This window comes from Lithobates pipiens, unplaced genomic scaffold, assembly GCF_037356315.1.
Source record: "Lithobates pipiens isolate NorthernLeopardFrog02 unplaced genomic scaffold, aLitPip1_a1.2 Scaffold_22, whole genome shotgun sequence".
Classification (NCBI taxonomy): Eukaryota; Metazoa; Chordata; class Amphibia; order Anura; family Ranidae; genus Lithobates; species Lithobates pipiens.
The window spans coordinates 83,809,573-83,819,534 of record NW_027507784.1 but is presented as its reverse complement, the minus strand read 5'-3'; the positions used below and the strand labels follow the sequence as shown (position 1 = coordinate 83,819,534).

General features: G+C 42.6%; 1 protein-coding gene across 1 annotated transcript in view; it reads left to right on the top strand.

Annotated features, from left to right (window-relative positions):
* Positions 1-3,219: 3,219 nt before the first annotated feature.
* The window catches only part of ZRANB3 (zinc finger RANBP2-type containing 3), a gene marked incomplete in the record, with an annotated part of 393,324 nt that continues 386,581 nt past the window's right edge, over positions 3,220-9,962 (top strand). The window contains 1 exon segment of the mRNA XM_077447813.1: positions 3,220-3,400.

The window sequence follows — 9,962 nt, the reverse complement described above, 5'->3', positions numbered from 1 at the left end:
TACATATTTTTGGTAAAAAAAATCGCAATAAGTGTTTGATTTGTTTGTGCAAAAGTTATAGCGTTTACCAAATAGGGGATAGTTTTATGGCATTTATCTTAATAATTTTTTTTGAACTAGTAATGGCGGCGATCGTGTTTTTTATTTTATTTTATCGTGACTGCGACATTATGGCGGACATATCGGACATTTTTGACACATTTTTGGGAACATTGTCATTTATACAGCAATCAGTGCTATACAAATTCACTTATTCCTGTGCAAATGGAAGTGAAGGGGTTAATCATTAGGGGGCAGGGTAAGGGTTAAGTTTGTCCTGGGGAGTGATTCTAACTGTGGGGGGGTGTGGCTTTGTGTGACGTCACTGATCTCTGCTCCCGATAACAGGGAGCAGAGATCGGTGACACTGACACTAGGCAGAACGGGCAGATGCTTGTTTACATTAGCACCTCCCTTTCTCTCCGTGAGGTGATCGCGAGTATCCCCGCAGCGATCGAGTCCACGGGACCCACGACCTGACTTGAGGTGGTCCCGACCGGCGCGCACGTGATGGCATGGCGGTAAATTTAAAGGGACATACAGGTACGGCCCTTTACCCATCCGTGCCATTCTGCTGACTTACATCGGCATGTGCCGGTCGGGAATCGGTTAAATGAACAGTTTGCCTAAAAGCTGCAGTGCAGTGTTTTTTTTTGTTTTTTTTACATCTTGTTTTTCCTAAATTGGCAGCAACTTTACAAACCGCTTTAGATTGAGTAAAAACTCAAAACAAAAGCACGCTCAAATCTCTGCCATGTCCATCTTTGTATCTTCATAGGGGCCCATCTTGCCGGTTAGCCAACAGTGAAAGAAAAGTGGAAGTGCAGACCAGACCGCCGTCCCAGTTTCTAATATGTCAGAAAGGCTTCAGCCTCACCTCTTCCTAGGCCGTCTCCCCCCAACGCGTTTCACCTGTTCATGCACTTAGTCATAGGGATCTTTAAGTAACACGTACAGAACTTTTCTCCTAACCTGTTATTGGTTTGGCATATGATTTGTGCAGCATTTACTTCTGGCAATTTAACCACTTGTCGACCGCTGCACGCCGATATGTCGGCACAATGGCAGTGGTGGGCAAATGGGCGTACCTGTACGGCCCCTTTAATTGAGGGGGCTAGTGGGCGCGTGCGCCACCGTGTACAGCATGGCCATGCCCGCGGGCATGATGTCCGACCCGTGTCCCGCGATCATGTCAGAGTGGCAGAATGGGGAGATGCATATGTAAACAAGGCATTTCCCTGTTCTGCCTCGTGACATGATGATGATCGGGAGCAGTGATCTTTGTCGTGTCAGTGGTAGCCCCTCCCCCCCGAGTCGCTCCCTAGGACACACTTAACCCCTTGATTGCCCCCTAGTGTTTAACCCATAACCTGCCAGTGTCATTTACACAGCAATCAGTGCATTTTATAGCACTGATCGCTGTATAAATGACAATGGTCCCAAAATGGTGTCTGAAGTGTCCGCTGTTATGTCACAGTCATGATAAAAATCGCAGATCACCGTCATTACTAGTAAAAAAAAAAAATTAATAATAAAAATGCAATAAATCTATCCCCTATTTTGTAGACGCTGTAACTTTTTGCGCAAACCAATCGATATACGCTTATTGCGCTGAAGCGGTTAATCTGCTGTTAGGTCAGGCATGCAAGCAGGAGGGTGTGCTTAACTGCTCTCAGACCCTCTTCTAGATGAAGAAAAAACAAAAGTCCATAAAGCCTCCTGGGATGTATGATATAATGATGACCTTGGAACCAGGAAGCAACTAAAAGAAATGTAAAATAAAAAGTTTTTAAAATAAGTAAATGTGATCTACCTTCTTACCTTTTTACTAATGCTAGTAATATAAGGATTAGGTTAATTTTGATTGCGAGAGCTTAGTTCCGCTTTAATGATTACAGAGCTGCTTAAAGTGGTTCTAAAGGCAGAAGGTTTTATATCTTAAAGCGGTGTTGCACCCATTTAAAAGTTAGCAGCTACAAAAAATGTAGCTCCTGACTTTTAATAATCAGACACTTACTTGTCCCATAGTCTAGCGATGCGGGCGCACAAAGCCCCGCTCCTCTCGCCCTCCTCTCCACAGCGCCAGCCTTCTAACTGTGGGCGCGCGCTGCGCATATGAGAGCTGTGATTGGCCGGGTGATCTTCTGGGACCTGTGATGTGTCCTAGAAGATTGCAAAGAGGGAGGAGGGAGAGGTGATCTTCCTTCTGACACCGCGGCACCAGGGAAGGAAGTGGGAGCTGGGTATCTGTAAAAATAGGGTACCCGCTCCCCCTCCCAAAAAAATGACATACTAAATGTGGTATGTCAGGAGGTTTACATCACTTAAAGCGGAAGTTCCATTTTTGGGTGAAAATACGCTTGAATGCATTCTGTGCATTAAGATAAAAAACCTTGTGTGTGCAGCAGCCCCCTAACTTCCTTAAGCCCCATCTCTATCCAGTGATGTTGCATGAGAGCCTCAGCTGTCCTGGGACTCTCCCTCATTGGCTGATACACAGCATTGGGCACCATTGGCTCCCGCTGCTGTCAATCAGTCAGTGAGCCAATGAGGAGAGAGGGGGGACGGGGCTTAGCCCCAGCTCTGTGTCTTAATGGACACGGGGAGCAGCGGCTTGGCTCGGGTGCCCCCATAGCAAGCTGCTTGCTGTGGGGGCACTCAGTAGAAGGGAAGGGCCAAGAGTGCCAGTGAGGGACCCAAGAAGAGGAGGATTGGGGCTGCTCTGTGCAAAACCATTACACTGAGCAGGTAAGTATAACATATTTGCTAATTTTAAACTAAAAAAAAAAAAAGTAGACTTTACTATCACTTTAATTTATGTTCCGCTTTATCTGAAACTAGAACATGTTGGTGGGGTTGCATAGATTTGCGATGGGTTTGTGTCTTGCCACCCAAATTTCTAATTTACTAAGCTTTTTCCTCCTTTAGACAGCTTTCTGGGTGGTGGTCTATGTATTTCATGTTATAATGCTATGGTTATATCCTCCTGTGAAAATAGACACCGCACGCCCATACGTAGAATCAGTCTAAGAATATGTAATGTGTTACCTTCAAGATAAAGACTTTAACAGGTTTTCCTTCTGCTTTTGTGCTATTTTTCTCTGCTCTGGAAGGTTTGCCCTTTTCAATTTAATTATCCTTGTTTGGTATTTGGATTTAGGTTTGCTGGATGCTCTGGAATGTCCTCAGTCAAATTACGGCTCTAACCATCGATCAGCTGACAGAGTATGATTTACCAGTTTCATATGCTGAACACCAATGCCCTTAGGCACGAAACACTGTAACTCTATACCCGATGATAAGCTCACAGCCTCACCAAGTTAAGAGTTTGATTGATCGTGTTAAATCTTCCATATCGAAGGTATTGTGTTCATCGTCCTGGCGAAACAGGGTAATTTAGACAAGAAATAAAGCGCATATATATATATACACACACACATACACACACACACATACTCTCTTATTCATATAACAAAAATAAAGCCAAAATATAATATAAATAAAAAAGAAATGATATATATATATATATATATACACAGTGGTGTGAAAAAGTGTTTGCCCCCTTCCTCATTTCCTGTTCCTTTGCATGTTTGTCACACTTAAGTGTTTCGGAAAATCAAACCAATTTAAACAATAGTCAAGGACAACACAAGTAAACACAAAATGCAATTTGTAAATGAAGGTGTTTATTATTAAAGGTGAAAAAAAATCCAAACCATCATGGCCCTGTGTGAAAAAGTGATTGCCCCCTAAACCTAATAACTGGTTGGGCCACCCTTAGCAGCAACAACTGCAACCAAGCGTTTGCGATAGCATGCAATGAGGCTTTTACAGCGTCCTGGAGGAATTTTGGCCCACTCATCTTTGCAGAATTGTCCTAATTCAGTTACATTAGAGGGTTTTTGAGCATGAACGGCCTTTTTAAGGTCATACCACAACATCTCAATAGGGTTCAGGTCAGGACTTTGGCTAGGCCACTCCAAAGTCTTCATTTTGTTTTTCTTCAGCCATTCGGTGGTGGACTTGCTGGTGTGTTTAGGATCATTGTCCTGCTGCAGAACCCAAGTTCGTTTCAGCTTGAGTACACGAACAGATGGTCGGACATTCTCCTTCAGGATCTCTTGGTAGACAGCAGAATTCATAGTTCCTTTTATCACGGCAAGTCTTCCAGGTCCTGAAGCAGCAAAACAGCCCCAGACCATCACACTACCACCACCATATTTTACTGTTGGTATAATGTTCTTTTTATGAAATGCAGTGTTCCTTCTACGCCAGATATACTTGGACACACACCTTCCAAAGAATTCCACTTTTGTCTCATCGGTCCACAGAATGTTGTCCCAAAAGTCTTGGGGATCATCAAGATGTGTTGTGGAGAAATTGAGACGAGCTTTGATGTTCTTTTTGCTCAGCAGTGGTTTTCTCCTTGGAACTCTTCCATGCAGGCCATTTTTGCCCAGTCTTTTTTGCCTGCAGTTCCTTGGACGTTGTTGTGGGGTCTTTTGTGACCTCTTGGATGAGTCGTCGCTGCGCTCTTGGGGTAATTTTGGGCGGCCGGCCACCCCTGGGAAGGTTCACCACTGTTCCATGTCTTCGCCATTTGTGGATAATGGCTCTCACTGTGGTTCGCTGGATTCCCAAAGCTTTGGAAATGGCTTTATAACCCTTTCCAGACTGATAGATCTCAATTACTTTCTTTCTCAATTGTTCCTGAATTTCTTTGGGTCTCGGCATGATGTGTAGCTTTTAAGGATCTTCTGGTGGACCTTACTGTGTCAAGCAGCTCCTATTTAAGTGATGCCTTGATTGTGAACAGGTGTGGCAATAATCAGGCCTGGGTGTGGCTAGAGAAATTGAACTCAGGTGTGGATAACCACAGTTATAGTATGTTTTAACAAGGGGGGCAATCACTTTTTCACACAGGGCCATGATGGTTTGGATTTTTTTTCACCTTTAATAATAAATACCTTCATTTACAAATTGCATTTTGTGTTTACTTGTGTTGTCCTTGACTATTGTTTAAATTGGTTTGATGTTCCGAAACACTTAAGTGTGACAAACATGCAAAGGAACAGGAAATGAGGAAGGGGGCAAACACTTTTTCACACCACTATATATATATATATATAGCTATATCTCATTTATTTATTTATATTAGATTTTGACTTTATTTTTGTTATATGAATGTGTATATATATATATATATATACCATAATACACACACACACACTTATTCATATAACAAAAATAAAGCCAAAATCTAATGGCTATTATATTTTTTAGCTATAAATATCACATTCTCACTCTTTAGCTTAGAGTAATAATGTGTTTATAATCTACCAGAACCATCAGATACTTGTGATGATTGTCCATGCTTTACCTTGTATCCAAGAATTCCACAAAATGGAAAATTATTTCCTTAGGCTACCTATAAGCGGCTCGATAATAGCAAACTCCTCTCCTGATTTCGAGCTCTGCTTGCGCTTATCAGACTGTTTCTTCCTTTCTTAAGTGCAAGAAATTAGTTCCTCAGGCAGTCCAAGGCAGTAGTTAGTGCACAGGGGGGATTCTGAAACCTGTTGGAGATTTTTTTATTTTTTGGTGTACTAAACACTAGGAATGTGTAACATTCTTCTATGTAGAAGAGTAAAAGGTCGGAATAATGGTCCTTGCTCCACATTGGCTGCCAAGCGAGCATTGCAACAGGTCCCAGGGTGGAATTTCATTGTGAATAGGCAGATATCTACTATCAAAATTTTAAATTAAAATCACTAAAGGTATCAAAATCAGTACAAATTAGTCTAAAAACGCTTATTGCTTCCATTAAAGTGGTTGTAAACCCTTACAAACCACTTTGACCTACAGGTAAGCCTAGATTAAGGCGCGCAGGCGGCACACAGGCGCACTGGGTAAGCCGCAGATCGCGGCGATAAGCCGCGAGCGTCGGCTCCCGTACGCATGCGCGGGAGTGACGTCATCGCTGCTCCGGCGAATCACAGTGCCGGAGCAGCGAGACCCACCAAGAAGATGGACGCTCGGAATTACAGGGGACAGCGGTGACTTCGCTGGCTCCTGTGTCAGGTAAGTCACACATAATGGACTACTATGCGATGCATAGCAGTCCATTATGCTTTACCTTTGCAGGGAATCAAAGAGGAAGTAAACCCATTAGGGTTTACTTCCTCTTTAACCAGGGTGGATAAAAATCCGATTTTTTTTTTTTAATCATGTATTTTTATTTTTAATTAACCACTTCAATACCGGGCATTTTCACCCCCTTCCTGCCCAGGCCAATTTTCAGCTTTCAGCGTTGTAACAATTTGTATGACAATTGCGCGGGCATGCAATACTGTACCCAAATGAAATTTTTATATATTTTTTTTCCCCCTGCAAATAGAACTTTCTTTTGGTGGTATTTGATCACCTCTGTGGTTTTAATTTTCTGTGCTATAAACAAAAAAAAGAGCAACGATTTTGGAAAAAACACAATATAGTTTACTTTTTGCTATAATATCCCAAATGAAAAAAAAAACAAGCACAATTGTTTTCCCCAGTTTACGCTGATATGTATTCTTCTACATATTTTTGGTTAGAAAAAAATTGCAATAAGCATATATTGATTGGTTTGAGCAAAAGTTATAGGGCCTACAAAATGGGGGATAGATTTATGGCATTTTTTATTATTCATTTATTTTTTATTTTTTTAATAGTAATGGCGGCGATCTGCAATTTTTATTGTGACTGCGCACAAATTGGACACTTTGACACTATTTTGGGACAAGTGACACTTTTACAGTGATCAGTGCTATATATATATATATATCTCTCAAGGAAGGAGTTAACATTAGGGGCGATCAAAGGGTTAACTGTGTTACCTAGGAAGTGATTCCAACTGTGGAGGGGGGAGGATGGGACTGACTAGGGGAGGAGACCATTCGCTTTTCCTATATACTGGGAACACATGATCTGTCTCCTCTCCCCTAACAGGACGTGGATCTGTGTGTTTACACAGATCCACATTCCTGTTCTGTCACCAGCAATAGTGGGTGTTTGGCATGCGCGTCGGCTCCCTATACCGCTGGGAAGCTGAGGACGTCATATGGCGCTTACCCGGAGGCACAGGTTGTTCCTGCAGACATCATATGACAATGGGCAGGTAGGGAAGTGGCTAAAACGATTTTTATTATTATTATTATTATTTTTATTTTTTTGTTTTTTCTCAAATTCATTTTAATAAAATGATATCTAAAGATAGTTTTCTATTTTAGATACATAAATAATTTAGTTTATTCAATCTGAAATGGAGCTTAGTTATGTAGCATGAGGCTGTATATTCTGCAATATTTAAAAAAATTATGTTTTGGGGTTTTTAAATAATTTTCTAGCCCAAAAAAATGATTTTAACTTGAAACCAATAAACGAAGAGGAGTTCCGCATTCTAACTGAGCACCCGGCTGTGGCTTCACAGCTGGGCACCCACTGCGCATGCACGAGAGGCGCAGCGTGCCGTGATTGGCTGCACAGTCATCTGGGACCTGTCACGTGTCCCAGATGACTAACCAAAGGGAGGGGGCAGAGCCGAGCCCTTCCTGCACCGAGGGGAAGTGATGTAACCAGCACAGGCACTGAAGGAGTGTAACACCACTTTAAGTGGTTAAACTTTTTTTCACTTGTTACAATGTTTATACTTAAGTTCAACTGATAAAGAATGTTTTGATTCTTCGCAGACTGCCCAGTTTTTCTCTTCCTTTCTTTTGAAGGCTTTGACTTCAGAAGAGCAGAGAGAATTCTTTGCATAGAAAGAATTGTGAAACACACTAGTCAAGATCATGATAACGATTCTTGACGATTAATTGTGCAGCTCTAGTTATAGGTACTACATTTTTATTTTATTTAACTAGATATCTTCTATCCTATGTTCGTTATCATCATCATCATCAGGGAGATACATTACAAGTGTCTGTTTTGCTTTAGCTGCAGCTTCCTTGAAGCGGAGGTCCACCCTAAAGTGGACCTTCCGCTCATTGGAATCCCCCCCCCCCTCCGGCGCCACAATTGCCACCTTTCAGGGGGGAGGGGGGTGCAGGTACCTGTACAGTACAGGTATCTGCACCCACTTCCAGCGTAGATTCTGCAGAAGGTACGCCCCTTTCCGCAGAATCTACGCCCCTTTCCGAAAGTCCCCCGCTGCCTGCTGGGAAACACATGGATCCCAGAGACAGCGGGGACCATCCTTATTGCGCAGCGCGGCTTGCGCATGCGCAGTAGGGAACCGGGAAATTAAGCCAAAAGGCTCCACTTCCTGATTCCCATACCCAAGATGGTGGCGGTGGCAGCACCCGAGAGACGATCGAGATCGAGATGATCGAGATCGCGCTGGGCGGGTAAGTGTCACTATTTTAAAATTTATTTATTTTTATTTATTTTTTTTTAAAGCCAGCAGCTACAAATACTGCAGCTGCTGGCTTAAAAAAAAAAAAAAAACGGCGGACTCCCGCTTTAACGCACAAATGAAAGCTTTAAAAGAATAAAACATTTTAAAGTGGAAGTACATTTTTTAAACCCCCCCCCCCAGCTGGGTTATGCCATATTGTGCTAGTATACACAGCATATTGGTACATTGTGACAGACTTACCTGCCATATGGTGTCCTTGAGCGCAGCACTGGGACCAATTAGGTGGGCCCCCGGCACTTCCATCTTCGCCTGGTCTTCCGGGTCATGTGTCTTCAGCCATTTTATCGGCCAGGCCCATGCATGTGCACAGGAGTCGCATTGATCGGAGCCGATCAGGGATGTAAATGTTCGCTGAGCTGAGTGCGGCTCAATGAACATGACAGGCAGAAGGACGCATTTATGGCAAGAGAATAAAATGCATCATAAATACCCTACCTGTCAGCCACTTGTTCATACAACAACTTGACTTCCACTTTAGGAAAAAATAAAAATAAATACTTGGCTGAGGCTAGGACTTCCAGCAAACATTCTTAGGCAAAGGTGGCATCACCGGTCCTTCTTCTGGGATCCTAAGAACGATGAGGATTGAAAAGCTAGAGAAACTTCTAATGAGCTTTAGAATCCTGGGCTTTCCCAGGAGCCTTTGGGCGAGGTCCAGTGTTGTCACCTTCATCTGATGAAAAATGTATTATTGAAAAAAATAAAGTTTTTTACATTTAAAAAAAAAAAAAATTTTGAGTTTAAACTTTTTATTGAATACATGACATTACATCGCATGCAGACCAGTCACAGTAGTCAGATGATACCCAGAATAAAAGAGACTCACCATAGCCTAATTCTGATGATAACCATTTACTCCGATAATAAAAATTACACTTAAAACGTTGCAGTTAAAAGACAGCAAAAATAGCCGGCCGGCTGTGCAGAACGCCCGTCCGCTTAGACACCTGTACGCGATGACGTCAGCACTTCAGCTCCTCCCAATTTTTTGTTTTGGAAGTAGCAGGATACTCCTTGCAGGGAGTGTAGTACATACAGTCACAAAGATAGATATTAGACGGAAGCGTCATGGAGGGAGGGATAACTAAGATGCATTTCAACTAAATATCAAATGCCAAATGTAAATTAAAAAGAGGCAATTGGGGCAAGTAGATAGGAGGCTCAGCGCTTGATTGGCCCACCCCAGCCATAGCTCAGGGATTAGGTTGAGAGCCACCCAGCAAGTTGTCACTTTTTTTTTTTTTACGGAAGGGAAGGTCCGATTGAAAAATGAACTGGACAGGGGCTTTAGTAAGTGGGGTGGACTGACTTTAAGATTAACTTGCCCCCAGGACTTCTTCCGAGCTGCTCCCATCTTATGGAGCTCCCTTCCCCAATCTGCCTGACTATCTCCTACTTTGTCCGCTTTTCTGTGATCCCTGAAAACTTTCCCTGCCTCCATCTAACATCTGTACTTCCATCAGCTTAT